The following is a 19310-nucleotide window of genomic DNA, read 5'->3' on the forward strand; positions in this document are numbered from 1 at the left end:
GCCGGACTAATTCGATTCCGTGCGCTAGTTTTAATTAGGCGTTCGATCCCGGATTTTTGTTTATGTGCGGCTCCCGCTGATTTGCGAGCTTCCGCGGGTCCCGCTCCGGGCTCGGAGCGACTGAAAACAAAAGCCGACGTGGTGGAGGGCGCGCATGCGCCCCCCCGACTAGTAACCGGGGGTAAATTCCCCGTTTTTCAAGCGGTATTGTATTGGGCAGAGCAAAGTTTATCGACTGTGTAACAAAGAGGGACGCACGACAACAAAAACAGAAGATAATTCGTTCAAAATCACTTGATACCCCCGAGCCTGCGCACGGGCCCCCCGCAAATTAAATCGCTTTTTTGGGCGCTTTTTCGTCGACTAATTGGGAGCCCGGTCCTGGTCGGCGGAAAAACGCGCGGACCGACCCGGACCGCCAAATCGAATCGAAGAAAACGCGGCGGCGAGCGAGAGGGCGGCGACGATCGGTGGCAAAATCCATACGGGACGGATCGCAGGAACGACCTCGGGGGTGGCTCGAGCAGGCAAAGAAATTCAAAATAGAGTGCGGGGCGAAGCGAGACAGCCGGGGGTAGTCGCAGGCGAGGAAGGGATGCAGGGAGAGCGCGCCGACGCGTCTGCGACCTACGTTCGAAAATCCTTCGGGTTCCAACGGTGGCCGTCCGAAGAGAAGGGAGAAGCGTGCCGCTCTCTCAGCCGGACCGGATAAGTTATTTCGTTCCCGGGCCTCGAAGGCTGACATTCGCCGCCAAATGCTCGACTTTCCAGCATTTTTCCTCTAGTACCGCGGGTGTCCAGTGTTGATCCGGTGCGAGCGCGCCACCAACCCTTCCGGGCCCGAGGCCCATCGACGAGACGCGCGCCACGCGGTCAATGTGATTTACAAGAAGATGACTTAGTTCCGATCTATGGGAGTGATAATCTATAGGTGAGTAAACAGCACGTGCCCTCTCCGCCGCCGCCACAATCTCCATAAAAACTGTTTAACATCCACTTACAACGGATACGTTTCGACTTCGTATGCAAACAACATCCAGTCTGCGCCCGGAATTCCTAACGACCAAATCAAATTAAATCCACTGATTTTAATATTAAACAACCCGGCTGGGACCGCCTTTTTACACAACTTTTCTTCACCACCTCCCTGGATAAACAGCTACATCTCCCAATCAAAATATCGACGATCTCGCGATCAACACCCCGACGCCGATTTAAAGCGCCACGTCGAGCTTTTTTCGCTAGGAAACTCTTCACGATAATGGTCCAGTTGTTGTCATTCATTAGAGAAACATGTTACAAATGACGGCAAAAAACCGACAACTTCACGCTTCGAAATAGTCGAACATGTGCTCCTGGTGGAGCTGTTGATATAATTAAACAGTGCAAGAGCCGGTACACTTTTCACAATTAAAACGGCGTCTTCGGCGCTAATTACCACCGAGATTAATCGCACCGAAGTCTGCTGCGCTTGCAACCCCTACGATTTTTTCCAGACACGATTATGTAAAATTTCGATTCTCCACGTCGCAACCGTTCTCAAAATACTTAACCATAAATTTCAATTAAGCCGATGCCATTATCTTAACGGGACAAGTTTTTTATTTGGCCATTTAATTCCACTTTACACATTTTTAATTTGTTCGGTCTGGACGCTCATCCACACGGACGTGGGGGAGGAATTTGCAAAAGAATTTTTCTCGTGCGGGTGCCGTAATCGCGCATTTCAGTTTCAATTACGCGTTGTAAATTATATCTTGATCTCCCGAAGACAGCCAAGGGAGCCCTCCTCAAATAGCTCGTCGGTAACAATGAACAATAAAGTACGGAAACATTCCGTTAGCAACGCCGCAGTTTAACACACACAATGGAAATTATTGTGGACTGGAGCCAAAAATTTGATGGCGTAAAATGCAGCCTTTTAATACGGTACATCGGATTCTGTAATGTTTTGTTAACGCCGTGACGCAAATGTTCTTATTTTATTCCATTTTGCAAAAATCTGGAACACTGCAGTGGGAACCGAATAATGGACGGTCGTGACGCACCACGAGATAAATAATTTTCTACAAAGTGGAATCGCCGAAACGAAGAGATCTTTCTGGCACAAGGGCCAACTCCGCGATTGTTAAAATTAGACAATGTTCTGATCTTTCTCGAAGTGTCCAGAACACGAAGTGGGATGCCGTACAATTTTTGAAGTGAAAACTTCTTTACAATATTATTCCGGGCAGCGAATTCGTTTTCAATCGCCACGCGTCACGCGTCATGTCACACGCTCCGACGTGAAAGGCTTATTCGAGTAAGTTCGGGGGAGTCGAGTTTGACCGAACGAGCAAGAAACAGTCAGCTGTGCTGTGCGTGCAGAGCTTCAGGAGTAGCCATATATAAAAACGCAAAAAAGAGTGTGCTTAAGACCGCATGACAGAAGTCACTTCTATGACGCTCATTATTGATTTTAAATAATATGTATTCTATAAATTATATTATTATGGATGATAGTACTTGGAGGAATAAGGAGCAAGCAATAATCATCAAAAATCTGCATTTTTCAATAGAAACTGCAAATACGTCCCCTTTTAGAGGTAGACAGACTGGCAAAATTTGTGAGGTTAGGTTTCGATGTTTCAGTTTTATTTTCTTGACGATAGATGGTCTATTATATTGAACAGAACACAAGTTTTCATAGCAATACCCTGTATTATGATAATTTGTCCATTTTCCTCTTCACATTTTGCTACACAAATGACAAATGATAAATGACACAGTTGATTGTTTTTCGCTCGCTCCGCAAAAAATCTCGACTTCCGAGATTTTAGCTTGCCGTGTCGTGCTGCGAACGATTTTACCGTGTCGCATGAAACTAATTCACTGCCCGGGAATAAAATGTATGTAGTGCGCCTGAAGAAGTTTTCACTTCAAAAACTTCCAACTGTCACTCGTGTCTCTTTTCTTCGCTGCCAAAATAAAACTACAGCTCGACGAGCGCGGAACCTTAGACAGCTTAAAATTTTGAGATTCCCTCTGTATCGAGCTGATAAGAGTGATAAGCTTTACGGTTGCCCATTTTTAAACCGAACACGGTATAGTTGCGCCTCGGTCGTAAGTCCTCCCCATAAAAGTAATCTCCCCTGTCCTAGTGGCGACGACTTGGTCACGTTCTTGTCCTATTTTTAGTTATCACGGGCCCTTGTTGCAGCAATTCGCAAAAAATAGGGAATACGCGCCAGATCGTTTCACTTTGTCGGTCCCGAAATTAGAATAAAATCGAGCTTTTCCATCGTTCTCACTTGCACCAGATCAAAGAGAACAAAACATCCACGTCACAATATTTACCAGAGCGTTTCTCAACCTGTGGCGAGATCAAAGAAATCGGAAAAGGAAAAAGTATCTTGCTTGATGACAATTTGTATCCACAACGAATTATCCCATTTCTCGCGGCTCTCCACCTCGACATAAATCGATAAAGCGCGTTTCGATAAATTGTTGTTTCGATAAGTTGTTTTCGGGGAAAGTTTTCCCAACAGTGGAAATTATAGTGTCCAAGTCTCGTTCCTCTCTATATTACACTTTCTGATCGACTGACTGTTCTTGTATCGCGTTTCAAAGTGCGTCCCGGTGGAAATGCAAATTGCAACGCCGTTCGTCACATCGCATTGATCACACTTTTCACCAACAAACACGCAAAAAATCTGTCCCAGATTGGTGTAAAGAAAATTAATAATGCACCCCTATTAGTGTGAATTACCGCGGTGTTATTTACGGGCGTAATTTAATTAATAGGTAGATATCTGGATCACTAAATAATGCAGATTAATCATTATTTAATATCCGAATTAACAAGTGGCAACTTATCGAGCCCCGTACGGTAAACCTGGGAAATCCGATTCGTCGACGATTTTCTGTTAAGCTAATTGAGATATCGCTCTGGTGCAGAGTTTGGCCACTCCGTTGACATTCGTCTCATTAAACATTCACAGAAATTGATCGACCACCATAACCCGTTAACACCCGCCACAAATAAAACACCGCCAACAAGATATGTGGCCGACGTTCTCCATTAGCAACACCACTTTCTGCAGAAATTGTTTTCTTTCGCGACTGCTTTATTGTCTCGAGCAGACCCGACCGCGGCCGCAGAATAAATCCAACCCTTGATTTTTGTTTGCACAAAGCCGGGGGCAAACATCGGATGTGCAACTCCGAAACAGGGCTCCTATAAAAATGGTCTCGATGGAGGCCTCGTTCCGCCGGTATGACAAACAACTTTCGTCCAAGATGGCATCCCACGTTGTTTGTACTTCCCGAAGATATTTTTTCTGATGTGGCGGTGCAAAAAAGTTAAAAGAAAACTCTGACGGATCGATGGGCTTGTGTGTCCTCGGACAGTCCAGAAAAGGGTTGTTTTTGCGAGACGTCAAAAAATATGCTTAAAAGAATTGCTAACTCAGATGTGATCGAGAAACTAAGAAATTTACATCTAATTCAAGGAAGTACTGAAATAGACTAAAGTATTCGCGAATCCATTTGTCAGCGAGACATCTGGGGTGAATTGTATGAACTGCGCCGAGTCATACTTTCCGTAAATGTTTCCTCGTTTTTAGAAATAAGTCACTCATCTGCGCCTCGTGCTTATTTCAACAACAACAATATTATTCGCGAACTTAGACATAATTCGTACACCAGGGAGATAACAACTGCATATTTCACTCCTCTCGTCCTGTCCTTAGTTCTCGCTTCATTTCGCAACAAACTAAAAAGACTGAAACTGTTGCAACATGACGAATCTCGTCTCCTGTTGAATACATTACACACGCCAAACACTTAAAACTGGAGTTAATGCAAGCAAGCTTCAATTAGCTAAACTCCCGAAAACTCCCAATCTAATTCTGACACAGCTTCATATTTCGCCTTTACTAACTTCCACACCCACTCCTTCAACAAGTACCGTGCCGAAAGCAGTTTTTCTCTTTGCACGTAATTACACGACAATCAACGTGATTGCATGACGGAATCCGAAACGTTCTCTCCTGGACGAAAGAAAAAATCAACACACCGCAAGATTAATAATGACATTACAGTTTTATGCAGAGATCGACGCACATTAAATATTAATGACCCAATCGTGAATAGATTTCACGAGGTCGGTAAATATTTGACAGTGGAGCGCGTCGTACGCAACGGATGCGTACAGCGCGGGTGGGTGTGCGCGGAGCTTTATTTCGTGACGTAACAGCCCCTCGGAACGGTTTTATTGCAGAGATGTCGAATGTCGCGGTCTTGTGACTGATTGATTCCGAGACGGGTACTTAAAGATATTATGGGATAAATAATGCAGAGAGCCGCAACATCCGCAAGACGTATTTCCGTATTATAAGCCCTAAAAAATGGATGAAGGAGGAAAAACGGCGAAATAACAAACGGAGCTTGTCAGGACACCAACAGCTGCCAAAAATGCTCGTTTCGACAAGACCACGAGACATTTGCATTCACTTAAGTGAATTAAAAGATTACTCCTGCGTGGTCGCGGAGATTTTTTCGGGTCGGGGCCCCCTCGGCCTCCGTTAATAACCTGTTTATGTTGCATCTAATTCCGTTTGGGCCGTTATCAATTTACGGGCGATGACGTCGCCGCAGAACAATGACGGGAATTTTAACGACAACGGTAGAAATCTGGCAGAGGCAAAACGACAAATTAAAAAAACACACAAAGTGTCGTTAGTTATCTGTCACGTCGCGATATGTTTACGGAAAGTTGGAGAGCGGGGGATGATGGACGCTGCTAAAATTACCGCCGCCGGAATGCAAACACAATCGTAAATGCGGAAATTGGAATGTTTATAATGACGGTTTTGTTAGACGTAAGCCGTAATAATAACAACAATCGTTATTTACTGGCGGAATAAATCCGGTTTGTCCATAAATAAATGCGTTGCGTGAAGGGTGAAAAAACAAGAACAGGTCAAAAAGGAGTTTTTCGGGGAAGTAATTCGGATCGCGATGGAAGTTTCTCACACTCAAAGTCTCTAATAAAAAGTGACGTTTTTTAAAATGGTTCTAATGAAGAATGTCACCTCGGTGACCTCTGACGAAGAGTCTCCAGAATTGGAAGATGAGAAAGAAGTAAATAAAATTGCATGTACAATATGATTCACAAAGTACATCTGTCTGTATTAAGTTACTCGTTGCAAAGTAAAAGATGTTGAAGCAATTAGCAAAAATTAATTGTCTCAAATAATATCTGATGAATCATTTACAAAAATAAGAGATATCAAGGACGTGAATTCCAAAGCTTCTGGACTACCAGATGTAATTTTGTCTACCTCGATGGCGTAATTATCATGAGACGATGACATGGCAAACTACATATTTATATATACAGGGTGATTTTGAAAGTTGTGCAGAAATTTTAACCACGAGCTACTGGCTTCATGTAGAACTCGGAAAAAATATTTAAAAAACTCTGCCAAAAAATAAAATAACATTTATTTTTTGAGCTACAATTTTTTTAAATTGCTTTCAGTCTTCTACGTTGTTTCACAACCTCCTAGGTAAAATTTCGGCACATTTTAAACATACACCCTGTATATCATATTTTATAAAACATACACCAATGCGGTTTCCTTGTTTTAAAGCATATTTCCTATAGGTTACTTCGCATTGGCATACATTTTATAAAATATGATATACAAGATGTATTTCTAAAATGTGCCGAAATTTTACCTACGAGGTTGTAGGACAACGTAGAAAACTAAAAGCAATTTTAAAAAATTGTAGCTAAAAAAATAAATGTCATTTAATTTTTTGACATAGAATTTTTTAAATATTTTTTCTTTGTTCTACATGAAGCCAGTAGCTCATGATTAAAATTTCTGCACAACTTTCAAAAACACCCTGTATTCACAAAATGTAGAAATAGCTTTGTTAATATTTTTGATCATTTAACATTGTCCTGTTGTACTATTTAATCCAAAACTATTTTGGATGTCTTTAAGAATGCTTCTAGCCAATAGCTTTCAAATCTTTCGACAAGAGATTTTTTGTTTGTCACAGATTATGTTCTTGTAGAATCTAGAACTAGAATTAGAACTAACCGGAGAAAGTGATATCTCTCCAAAAGGAAACAATCTGTTAAATTCATACAGATTTTTCATTTCGCTCTCTCTTTATTGGAAATAATCGATTTTAACACATTACTCTTTTTCTTCATGTGTATTTTTTGAAATTAATCGTAAATGTTTTTTCTTCTATATTTTCAACCTATCTTTTCTCCAAAATATCACTTGGATTTACCATCGCAAAGGTTTTGTAATCTTATCCGATTTTAACAGATGAGGCTGATCTTAATCATTATCTTCAGTTATTCCACTTGATTGAAATTCTTTGTCTAAATATTACAAAGATTGTCGTCTAAAACCTAAAAAGAAAATAGACATTCCAGAAATTTCAGAATCGAGACGATTATATTTGTTTCGATAGTGGCAAAGAGCGAAAGAAATTATGAAAAGCTTGGGAAAGTATGTGAGGAGGAAAAAGTGAATGTTGAGAAGAAGAAAATGATGGTGTTCGATAAGAGAAAGAGGAAGAGTGAAGAATATGAATGGAAATGGAAAGGAAGGAAAATAGAACGAGTAAACGCATTCACTGAAAGAGCCACAAATAAGGCACAGGTCAGGTCAGGTCAGTGAGGAAAGCAAATAAGGTAGTGGGATGTGTTTGGCGAATATGAGAGAGAAAGTGGGGAGGTGATTTCAGAAGGAAAATGATGGTGTTTGAGAGCACAATAGAGAATATATTGATGTACGGGGCAGAGATCTGCAGATGGAAGGAACAGGAAGAGGTAGAGAAAGTGCAAGAAAAATATTTGAGAGGGGTGCTAGGAGTGGACAGAGAAACGCCAGGTTACATAGTGAGGAAAGAGTGCAAGAGAAATAGGCTGAGAGTGAAAGCGGGAAAGAGAGCGGTAAAGTTTGAAGACAAAATGAATAGAAGGGAAAAGTGTGAAGTGGAAGAAGTGGAAAGATTGAGAGCAAAAGGAAGATGGATGAATGTAGAGCTGAGTGAAAGGGACAAAGAAGAAAGCAAGAAAGAAGGGAAAGAACCAAAGAATCCAGATACAACAGGAAGCATGAAAGGTGTATGACAGAGGAAATTCCGGAGTACCTGAGGAGAGTGAGAAAAAGTGATGGCGAGATTTAGATGTGGGAACGAGGAGAGAGAAAACAGGTATTGGATGGAAGGATAAGAAAGAAGGTGCAGAATGTGCAATGACGAGAGAGAGACAATCGAGTACATGTGGAATGGACATCGCGAAATGATAGAGAGGGAAAGAAAGAAACGGGGAGAAATACAGAATGAAGACGGAAGGGAGATGGATAAGATGATAAGTTGTTAACTTCCCCACTCCCAACCATTTTTTTGTAAGAGTTTACCAAATAAAGACAACTGATCGATTCTTCTATTCTATACTACCTATCTTCTTCTTGACTGTAAAGAACCTCGTAAAATGTTTGCCGCGTAAGATCTGAAAACGATTTTTTCCATAATCGTACGATGCCGCCTCATAGCCTCCGTTTCTTTTTGTGTATTCCGGTAAATCTGTCTTGCGGACAGCTATCTCGGCCAGATCTTCACTCGTGGCTGTCACAACATAATATATAAATTAAATATTCCCGACGCAAAGACCGGCCACACTTATCTATCTGCTTGGGATGCGGATTGACTCCACTGGAGGATATCCGTCCGAACCGATAGACAACGGAGATAAGAACCGCTTTGTCTCCTGTGGATTATGCCTCCCGGTCTTTCGTCGGGGGCTGGCTGCGACCTCACCCCCACACCTGATCTCGCTACAGAAAAAAGTAACTCGTAAAACATATTTACACACATCTCGCGCAGCGTCGAACTTAGACACAATATTACTCATAATTTTTTCTCTCCGGTCCCCTTTTTCTCCGTTATGTGTGCTCTCCATGATTTATGCGCCGCATCGACAACGAAAACGGCCATTTTGCAAAAGTAATCTCGCGATTCCATCACGACGAACAAAAGGGGAATAATTATTATTGTTGGGAGCGATGCGATCGAACCGATTCGTAATTATTGCGGGACAGGAATTCGTCCTGGAAGGACCTGGAAAAATGAACGGGACACGTTCCCAAATCCTGTTCGCAAATGGCCGGGTTCGGTCATTAAGACCGTTTTATTTATTTCTCCCGCCTTTTTATTACCTGGATGAAGAAAACATTGGGAAAAACCCTCCCCAGGTTCCGAATTAATAAACGGCCGCCCCATTAAACCCCCTCACTCCTGACCTGCACTTTTCAACTGGGCAACAGTGTCGATCGTCGAAAGCTCCACTTGGAAATTTTTGAGTGAAGCAAAAATTTCCAATAAGGAATTCACCGGCGATCGATCCTTGTCAGTTAATCCCATTTACTTCCAGGAAAAGAATTCGTCAATACTGATTCTGGTGCGATAAAAATCTGAATGATTCCAACCCTTCTGGCTTCCCGACCGGGAATAATCGACATAACCGTCTCATGATTGTTATGAGAGGCGCTCTCTTTCCGTCGACGGGAATAAACCCACTTTGCTAATTCGCAAGTTTAACAAGAAAACAGCCCCCGAGCCCTTTCTGGGGTGGAATCGAAGAACGTTTGCGGCCGGGTTTGTTCATAAAACAGATGCCGCACGGGCGACACATGTGTAATTGTCAGTTGTTCATTATTTGGTAACAACGCGTGGTGAAATTCCGGTTTTGATTGGTCGAAAAAACATTTTTAAAGCCGCTTCACCCGTATCGATTGAGCTTTGATGTATGGCTGATACGCTTTTGTAAAATCATCGACGACGGATGGAATATAATACGCTTTCGTGGGCCGGTACATTTTTGCGGGGTTGTCCGCTGGACTTTCAGATATTTTGCAATAATTAAATGGGCCCGCAGATGCGTCACAAAATTCCATCTCTTTTTTAGATTCCTGCTGAATCACCAGTTTTGTCAAGTGCATTTATAGAAAATCTAAAATATGAAAATACTTACATATACATGATGCGTGATGTGTCATTCTTTTCCAGGTGTTCTATTTTGGTTGTTTGTAACAACGCTTACCCTACTTAAAACGTACACATGTTTATATCGTGGAATATTAATTATTTAAAAAACCTTTTTGTTTGCCTCAATAATAACCACTTATTATTTAATATATTATCGGACTCTTGGTTACGGTTGGACAACCATCACAAATAATTATGATAATACGGTAGCCCCGCTGCTATGAAAGCACTATCTTCATTCGGTAAGTGAAGTTAAGCAATGCCGGACGCGGTCAGTGTTTGGACGGGTGACTGCTGAAAGCAACCACAACTTCAATACTTCTGTAATCCGCAATGTCCCATGAACAAAATTAGTGCTTGTGTGTAATGACAAGTAAATCCCGCCCTTGATGCCGTGCTCTCTTTTTTATTATAATAAACTTCATTGCCCAACAGGATACATCCTAATTAGAGGACAATGTACAATGAATAAATTATTCATTAATTAACAAATTTAAAGGTAGGTACATAAAATATCTCTCAGTAATGCTAGTAGTAAATTGGCCAGCTTTTGACTGTTATCGATTTAGAATGTCCATTCTGCTCTCCTTTATTTTGCTATTTCTCTTCTCACATATACCCATCTCTTCCTATACACACACGTTCTTTCTTTATTTTAGTATCTCTTGTGGATATACTTAAATAGGACCTAACTTTTAGGCAAATATATTTTTCTTTATCACATTTATATTTCTTTCTTTGATACCTGTATTTTCCTTTATCATTAAAGTACTAATTACCAATAGGTAATAGCAGTAAAGTACACTTTACAAGTTAGTTGTTTTTTGCTTTTTCAATTTTTTTCTCCAATTATTTACTTACTCTTTCCAAATCATATTTTTATCTTACTACTTCTTTTAGCAATATATTCTCCAGATCTGTTTTTCCTGTTTTTGGTTGCTGGTTCAATTTCTCTTCTTCCACACTCTTATATTTTTTTTTCTAATTAAATTAATTCTAAAAGTCCCTAACTAGTCCCATATACAGGGTGTCCCCAAAAAAGAAGACGAGTCCATAACTCCATTATTTATCGGAAGATTTTAATTATCTGTACATCAAATTAAATGGTTGTTAATAGGCTACACAATGGCCTAATAAATTCAAGTATAGCCCCATGGGCTTCAAGAGTAAACTGTCAAAATATTTTTTTTCAAATGACTACATATTTTTTTTTAGTAATTCTGATAGAGATTTTTATTTTGAAAACAACAATGTATCACAAGTATACCAAAAATTTACCAAAAAAAAAGTAAAAAAACGCTACTGTCGTCTATGTTCCATTTTGCGCTAAACATTGGCGGCATATCTGCGCAATCCCACATGTTATTATTTGTCATTTGTTTTTCCAGCTACCTTAATTTGGTTATTACATTGTAACGCAATGCATTTTGAAAGCTTTTCGCTTGGTGCTCGTCATTTGTTTCAAAAGTTAGTGTTATTTTTTTTTATGTGAAGTTATACTTGTGATACATTGTTGTTTTCAGAATTCAGATCTCTATCAGAATTACTAAAAAAAGTATGTAATCCCATTTGAAAAAAAATATTTTGACAGTTTATTCTTGAAGCCCTTGGAGCTATACGTGAATTTATTAAGCCGTTTTGTAGTCTATTAACAACCATTTAATTTGGTGTATAGATAATTAAAATCGTCCGATAAATAAGGGAGCTATGGACTCGTCTTTTTTTTTGGGGACACTGTATTTATTTTCTAAACTTGTTTTTACAATTTTTTCTTGGACTTTTCGTAGTTAACGTACAAAATCTCTCTTCTTCTCACTTAATTTCCTGTCTTATTTATCTTTTTTCCTTTCTGTGTTTTCATAATCTTCATCTTTTCTGCAGTTCTGCATTCTGTTGTCCTGTTTTCTTTTAAGTCTTTTTATTGCTACTTCTTGTGTGCGGCGTTTTGACGTTCACGAGGAAATTGCAGTTTATTTTCTACTTCCCATGATACTCCTTTTTTTTGAAAACTTGTATTTCTGATTTTACATTTCTTGGACTTCATCATTAAATTACATTTGAAATCTCACAATGACCTGACCTTACCTAACCTGCCTAATTCTTTCTTTTCCTTTTATCATATCCTTTTTTTAATAAATAATAATTGACATTCCTTTTCCGCATAATAATGTTTTCTCTTTTTCTCACATTCACTCTTCTGTTCTTACCTAATACGTACGTAGAGGTGTTGGATTTTCTCATGGGCTGTAACCTTGGAAATATCTGCGCCAAGACAAAGCGATAAACCAGTGAAAAATCTGTAAATGAAAACTGAAAACGTCGACTATTTTACATGCAAATAGATGAGAGAGAGAGACGACACTAACGTAACGAATGACGATGTTTTCCGGTCGTTTTGTAGCGCCTACTTGAGACCGATGCGCAGGTATTACTCATAGCCCATGAGAAAATCCAACACCTATACTTCTTCTTAATACATACTAATGTATATTCCACAATTATTTATTCTTTGTATTTTGTCAACATATTCTTCATTCTTATTACTATTATTTGATGGCTTTTTCAAAATATTTTTCATTTTCGTCTTTGCAAAAGATTGAACCATCTGGCTTTTCGCCACAGAGGGTGCATTATCATTGTCCAGCTATTCTATTTTAGATGTTTTTAGCAACCTTTCCCCCACACTATCTAACCTCCTAACCTATCTTATCATGTTTACAGTGCGGAATACTAATTATGTAAAAACACAAACGGACAAACGGTTCGCAGTTCCTGTTGAGCATCTGTGGTGGACACGTATCCAAAGAACTAAAATGTAAGTTGTTTCACTCCTGCATTAATAAAATGAAAAACGATAAAAGAGGAAAAGTTCTTATAATGTAAAAGGAGACGATTCCGGGCCAGGCTTGTATATTTAATAAGAAAAATGCCCATTAGATTAAGACCACGTTAATAAACATCAAACGGTGCTATACAAACATGCTATTGATTTTCCATCGAAGACATCATTAATATTAAGTATGTTTTATATCCCCTAGAGTCGAAGTTCATTAAAATTCGTTCTTCGATTCCCTCAGTGGCTTAATTGCCGTAATTGATTGTTTTTGTTTGGCGTAGGGCAAGAAAAATATTTACCGGAGCCGGTCGCCGCACACAGGCCCGGATCGGGTCCGGTGGCGGCGAACGCACTTGGTTTTTCGTTGTGGCTGTGTTAAAAGCGCGTCACTTAATCGATTAACCGGCACAGTTCTCCCCTAATTAAATTACACAACATTAGGAATTCCGTTTTTCCGATTGCACTCCGATAGAAATCCGCCCTTGGTTTTCTGGTCCCGTCCGAATTACCCGGTTATGGTTAATTTATACAAGAGCTGCATGATAAAGCCTCGCCGGACCACCGCAATCCGCAATACCGTAAACAGATAGAGGGTCCGGACTGGTCCCTCATTAATTAATAAAAACCGGCCAAATCGGATTAGGCGGCGGCGACGCGGACTTTTCAAGGAGGCGAACAATTAAATGCATCGCCGGAGGCGAGAGCTTGCGTGTCCCGGAATTGTGACTCCGGGCGATTATCGCGCTTAAGTATGGACGGTCGGATGGGCATATTTCACGGTTATGGGGGTGCATGTGCAGGGGATATTTTTTACGTTCGCACGAACGAGGGGCCAGTCATTTACCTAGCTCGATTGTAATAAAAACAAAAAATTAAAAGTCAATAAACAAACAAAAACCGATCGTTCTAAACTGCAAAAAATTCGCTTAGTACTTTTTTACGCGTGGGATTACAACACTTGCTGCGCTCGTGTGTATAAGCTACCCACGTCTAATTATTATTATTATTTTCTCTTTTCTTCGGTATTTTTATTTCTAATTTTAATTTTCTTCCTTCGACACTGCTTTTTATTTACCGTTATCATCATTTGAATTATTTTTATTTATTTCTTAGCAATTCGGTGGACCAATATAGTACCAAGTAATACAAGAAGCAGTAGCAGCAAAGCGGCACTGACTTTCATAGACCTGGTAAGTATTGGTTGTCCTATTTTATTCGTTTTTATTTATTTTGTGTTTCATTTTCACAACACTCCTGTCACATTCTCTTTTAAATCAGCCTTAATTTTTTCTTTATATTTCTTCTTTTCTTAAATTCTTCTTGCCTATCTTGACACCATTCTTATTCCTGATTTATCGTTAGTAGCCTTTTTCAACTTTTTTTGTATTATTTTTGTATTTTGAAAATTTTATATTTGTACAACGATATTTATTTACATTCTCACATCTAACCTCTTTTTGTGAAGAGCTTACGAGCGGCAGTCTTGTCATTTAGACAAATGCAAATTTCATCCTTCCAACTGGTCCAAAGCACATCTCAAAGCTCCCGATAGAGTTTTTCCGTCGTTGGGAGCCGCACAAGTCGGCTTATCTCAGATTTTGTAGTCACAATTTCTAAAGACAATTATGCCGCCTTTTAGCGCTCGCCGCCCCCGAGTCTGGCTTCCACCCCTGTCGGAGTCGGCTCGGTGCATGTGCATGAACAGGGCCCGTTAATTCGGTTTTTTATTCGGCCAATTAAGTTATTACGTGACGAAGTCGTATTTTCGGAACTTGGGCTGTAATGGGCGTCTTATTGGAGGGTCATGTGGCACGTAAGATCGGACGTGTGCAAATTGAGCAATAAATTTTTCACGTTATCACCTTGTGTTTGCGGTGCAATTACTGGTGCAGATTTACAAAGGCAGTCCGGCGATTAACAATGAAGTTAATTATGGAGCAATAAAAACGCGATAAGTTGTGTTTGTTCGGGCGAGGAGACTTTAACGACCCCATGAAAATTCAAATCGGCGGAGGGATGATTGATAGGTCGGCGTTTAACCCGCGGGGATGTTTTTGCGTAATTCCCGCGCAACCACCTTCCGGGGACCGGCCCTCATAAAAAGCCATTCATCATCCGGACAGGCGAATAAGAAAAACAGTTAGTAAAATAGTGTTCATAAATACGGTTTAAAACCGGCACAAAGGGCGGCGCGCGGCATAAATTCCGAAACGCATATTGTAATAAAACATTAACCCTCTCGCATCCGCGAGGGCGCAAAATATAAAATAAAACATCTCGAGGTTTGCGTGCAACTTTTTAAATCTCGTAAAAAATGAAAAATGAACAACATTCGCATTTTAATGGCCGCCGAACTGGTGAAGCACCTCGGAGAGAAAGACGCAGCGGCCGCGGCCGACAAGGGCTCATATTCCTAATAAAGTTAGAAGGAAACGACGCAGAGCCGCTGGAAGATAAGCTAAGGTCCTCCGAGACCGCAGACTTTCCGTTTTTGCTCCCTCAAAAGCTCCGCACATTTTTTGCCTTTCACAAAAATAAATTTACCCAGCTAAAGTCCGTGAAATGTCTATAACACATCTTTTTTCGCCGCACCCCCGCGCCCGTCGCCGCGCGCCTTTGCTTTATTGCCATGTCAAGAAATTTTCCGGGGAGCCTCTCAACCACTTCATATATTATGAAAACCCAAACACAAATTATTCAATATCGGGAATTTATATGAATTATTTAAATGACGACGGAGATGCCCCGCGAGGATCCCTCACGTTCTACCATATTTACCGCTTCACGAATTAAACCCAAAAATCTGTTCAACTAAACGAATAACGCAACATTTTGCAACAACAAAAAAGTCTAGTGTTATCTTGGTGGTCACGTAGGTACAGAAGGAATTGCTCCAAGTAATGAAGTACTCGGCTTCGCCTCGTGCCCGAAACCTAGATTTTTTACAAAATGTAGTTGACTTGTCTGGACCGACCGAGCTGTCATACAAAGAACAAATCGACGAATATAAATTGCATTCTCGGAGAAATTAGTATTTTATAGCCCAACATTCTTCAGTTTTCTTTTGTGTCCCGTTTGATCTTCGAACAATGCTCGTCTACAATAGTTGGGGCAGTGTCTCCGGTCTCCGGTGTCTTTATACATACAAATTTCACCCCTCCCCAAATTCCTTCGAAGAATTCGGGTATAAAAAATGAATTTTAACCGAAGCGAGCGAGTGTTCCAGTCGTAATTCGATGCGTTTTAGGTGAACTGGTGCTTTTACGCCGCCTCATTCCATAATTAGGGATGATAACCGGTCGGAATAAAGTCCGAGTGCGTGTGTATTCTCCCCTCGACATAAACTCCCCGAAAAATATCAACGTAAACGGTCAGGCCGGAACTCCTCCATCAAAATATGTCACATTATGTCCTGGGCAGAGGGACGGGAATCTAAATTGCATGACTCGAAGTCGGCATTATTTAAGGAATGTGCGGAAGGTCGAAAAGGATACCGTTGCATAAATGATACGTCCGACGATTGAAAGTTTCCGAAGTAAAACAGCCACTTTCTTGTTAGCAAAAGAGATCCCGGCCGAGGGAAAAAAGGGAAACGCACGCGAAGAATCGGACACGAGGCACAATAAAAACAAGCAACGCAATAAAAGCAAACCGAAGAGAGAAAAAATCGCCTCTATAATTCACGTCAATTATTGCAGATGTCACCGGCAGTGCACTTCCACCGACACAAAAATGAGACAATGGAGTCGCCGCCGCTTTGTCTCACCGCACGCGCCCCATTATGTTAATGCGGAATCGAATAAACTAGCCGTGGGACAATAAAGCCACCCCCACGATGTATCGCCGTTTAAGCTGCAGAGTCGATATTCTCGCAAAATACACCGGCGCAAAAATTCTTGCCCTCATTCACAATTGAGCAATCCGCCCCGGGGCCCGCACAAACACCCCTAATTACGACATACCTGCACGGAAAAACACGTCCCACAGAAAACATCTCCGCTGTGGAGGCGGTCAAATTTTTTTGGTGCCGCCGACTCAATAAATATTTTATAACTTTTAGGTCAGGAATTTCGAGTATCACGGTTTCTGATTACGTGACCTTTTGTGTTTAGGTGTCAGCTGGGCCGGGGCGAGTATTTCGGGGGATGCAAAATTTATAGTTGCGACTGGATTTTTTCCACGGCGGTGCGGGACCGTTTCAAATGCAAATGCTGGTGCAGTCTTGATCGTCACGTTCGAACCGCCCCGGATCTGCCCGGGGGCGGCGCGCAGGGCCACGAAAGATAGATGAAGTTTGGATTTTTTTCGAAAACTTAATGACGCTGGATTCCCAAATGATCAAAGTTGTCTTCGCATCTACAACAGTAGTCTGTTAAGGGTGAACACACTCCCCCTTCGTTTCTGACCACCATGCACTGCTCATCTCCCTCCACGAGCACGTTCAACGACAGCTTTAAACTTCCTTTATTGTCTCATTGTTCATTCTGTATTCATCCAATTCCAAAAACCTATCCCACTCCACTGGAATAAAAAAATTTCAAACATGCTGAAATTTGTCGCCGAGGCCGCTTGCGGCCGAGGCAGACAATCTCGAGGACGTTAAAGATTTCCCGGCCAAAGTGTACACAACATTTTTTTGTGCAACCGAAAATTTGTAATATAAAACGAACAAGGAAACTCTAATTTGTATCAAAATGACGTTAAGAGCAACGGCCGCGAAATTGAATTTCGCGGCCTGTTTTAGGTCCGCGAAGTGCTCGTTTCGCGTACGGTTGCCCAAAAAAATCTTCTTTGGGTGGTAGAATCCGGTACAACGTGCGTAGACCGCCCACTGGCGTGTTTGTTGGACATTTTTTACTTAATCGGATTCCTCACTGTTAATAGTTCGCCAGCTGGGAAAAAACACGTGTTGTAACATATTTAGTTTTGGAAATATTAATTTGTCAAGGCGGGTCGAGCGGATCGCGACCGTTTGTAGTAGTGGCATGGCGCAACCCTTCGACATAAATAATTTCCATCCCTTTGATGGGTGGAGGTGCGCCGTACGAAACATATCAATAATGGCGTACGCGACCGCCACAAAGGAAACCCGATTTTAATGCTCGCGGTACATTCCGCAGATTACCTTTTCGCAAAACTAGCGAACAACAAAGCGACTCCATATTTGCGTCGAATTTAAAACGTAATTAGAGCCAATAACACGGCGTTCCGGAGAACCACTTTCTCCGGGTGGTCCGGGCCTCTTTGAGCGTCGAAATTGATATTAGCTCGTAAATCCGGACGTCGATCGGTCCAGAAATTGGGGAAAAATCGCGAGTTTCGCCGCCACGTCTGCCGGAATGCTCGACGAATTAAAAGTGATAGGGGGAAAAGCCACAGGAGAGTAGATTGTTTCCTTTCCGAGGAGCGAAATGGGAAGATCTAAATGTTGCATGGAAAACAATTTTTCTAAATGTACCGCGGCGAGTTTTAAATAAAAACCGTTGACAACTGACACGGCACAAACCGGCGAAGGCATCGCTGCGTTTTTATCAATTCTAATTTCATTTTCTGACAGAAATAGCACGTTTACGCTATGCTACGGAACGTAACTTGCATCTGTGTAAATCAAGAGCGACGGCCGACGTGTCGGTCGCAAATTTAATTGAGGACGCAACTAATATTACGAAACGTCGCCGTTATCACACCCTGTATTATATTTAGCGCTTTTACGGTGGCACGGTTAAAACCATGTCTCCTCGGAGCCAGACGAGGAAGCAATTTCCCCGCTGCCACGACTGAAATGCTGCCAAGATTGCTCTGTCCTCACAACATTTTCCGAAAAACGTGGACAACCAGAATTCTTCCTTCTTAATAATTAATAGATAATTTTGGAAATTCAATTAACAATAATGGTACATCCTGCGCGACAATAGACAAGTGGGAAGTTTACACACACGTACGCGGCAAGTGTTGTAACACCACGTGTAAAAAAGTGCTTTATACACAAACTGCATTTTTTTGCCTCTGAAATTGCTCAAAAAATAAAATTATCACATATTATATCCCAAGTGCAAACATTTTTATCGGAAATTTTTTTACTAATGAACGAAAACATCCATAAATGAGGTCAGAAGATCAATTATTAGCAAATAAGAGCAGGAGACGAAGTCAAGGCTTTTTATTTGATAATAATTGGTCTTCTGACCGAATAATTTATGGATGTTTGAATTCATTAGCAAAAAAATTGCCGATATTAAAATTTTGAACGAGGGGTATACGGCTGATTATTTCCGAATAGAATGAAACCAAACGCATTATTTCCAATCCTTTTTATTCAAAATAATTTAAAAAAAAATCAGGTACCGACATTTTTTCAGATTATTGCACATGTGCATTTTAGAGAAATTTTATCGAGTTATTTTTTGTTCTCTCG

At 40.9% G+C, this 19310-nt stretch overlaps 1 protein-coding gene across 7 annotated transcripts in view; it reads left to right on the forward strand.

Moving 5' to 3' along the window:
* Positions 1-717: 717 nt before the first annotated feature.
* Positions 718-19310, forward strand: part of LOC138127110 (uncharacterized) — a 64623-nt gene continuing 46030 nt past the window's right edge. For 2 of the 7 annotated variants that reach the window (XM_069042969.1, XM_069042967.1), the window contains exons 1-2: positions 12781-12874; positions 14009-14085. The gene's annotated coding sequence lies outside the window, so the exon portion shown is untranslated. Of the gene's footprint in view, positions 932-10362; positions 10559-12780; positions 12875-14008; positions 14086-19310 lie in introns of those variants that run through there. The other 5 variants (XM_069042970.1, XM_069042968.1, XM_069042972.1 and 2 more) reach the window with 5 other exon arrangements.

This window comes from Tenebrio molitor, chromosome 3 (genome assembly GCF_963966145.1).
Source record: "Tenebrio molitor chromosome 3, icTenMoli1.1, whole genome shotgun sequence".
In the NCBI taxonomy this organism is placed as follows: Eukaryota; Metazoa; Arthropoda; class Insecta; order Coleoptera; family Tenebrionidae; genus Tenebrio; species Tenebrio molitor.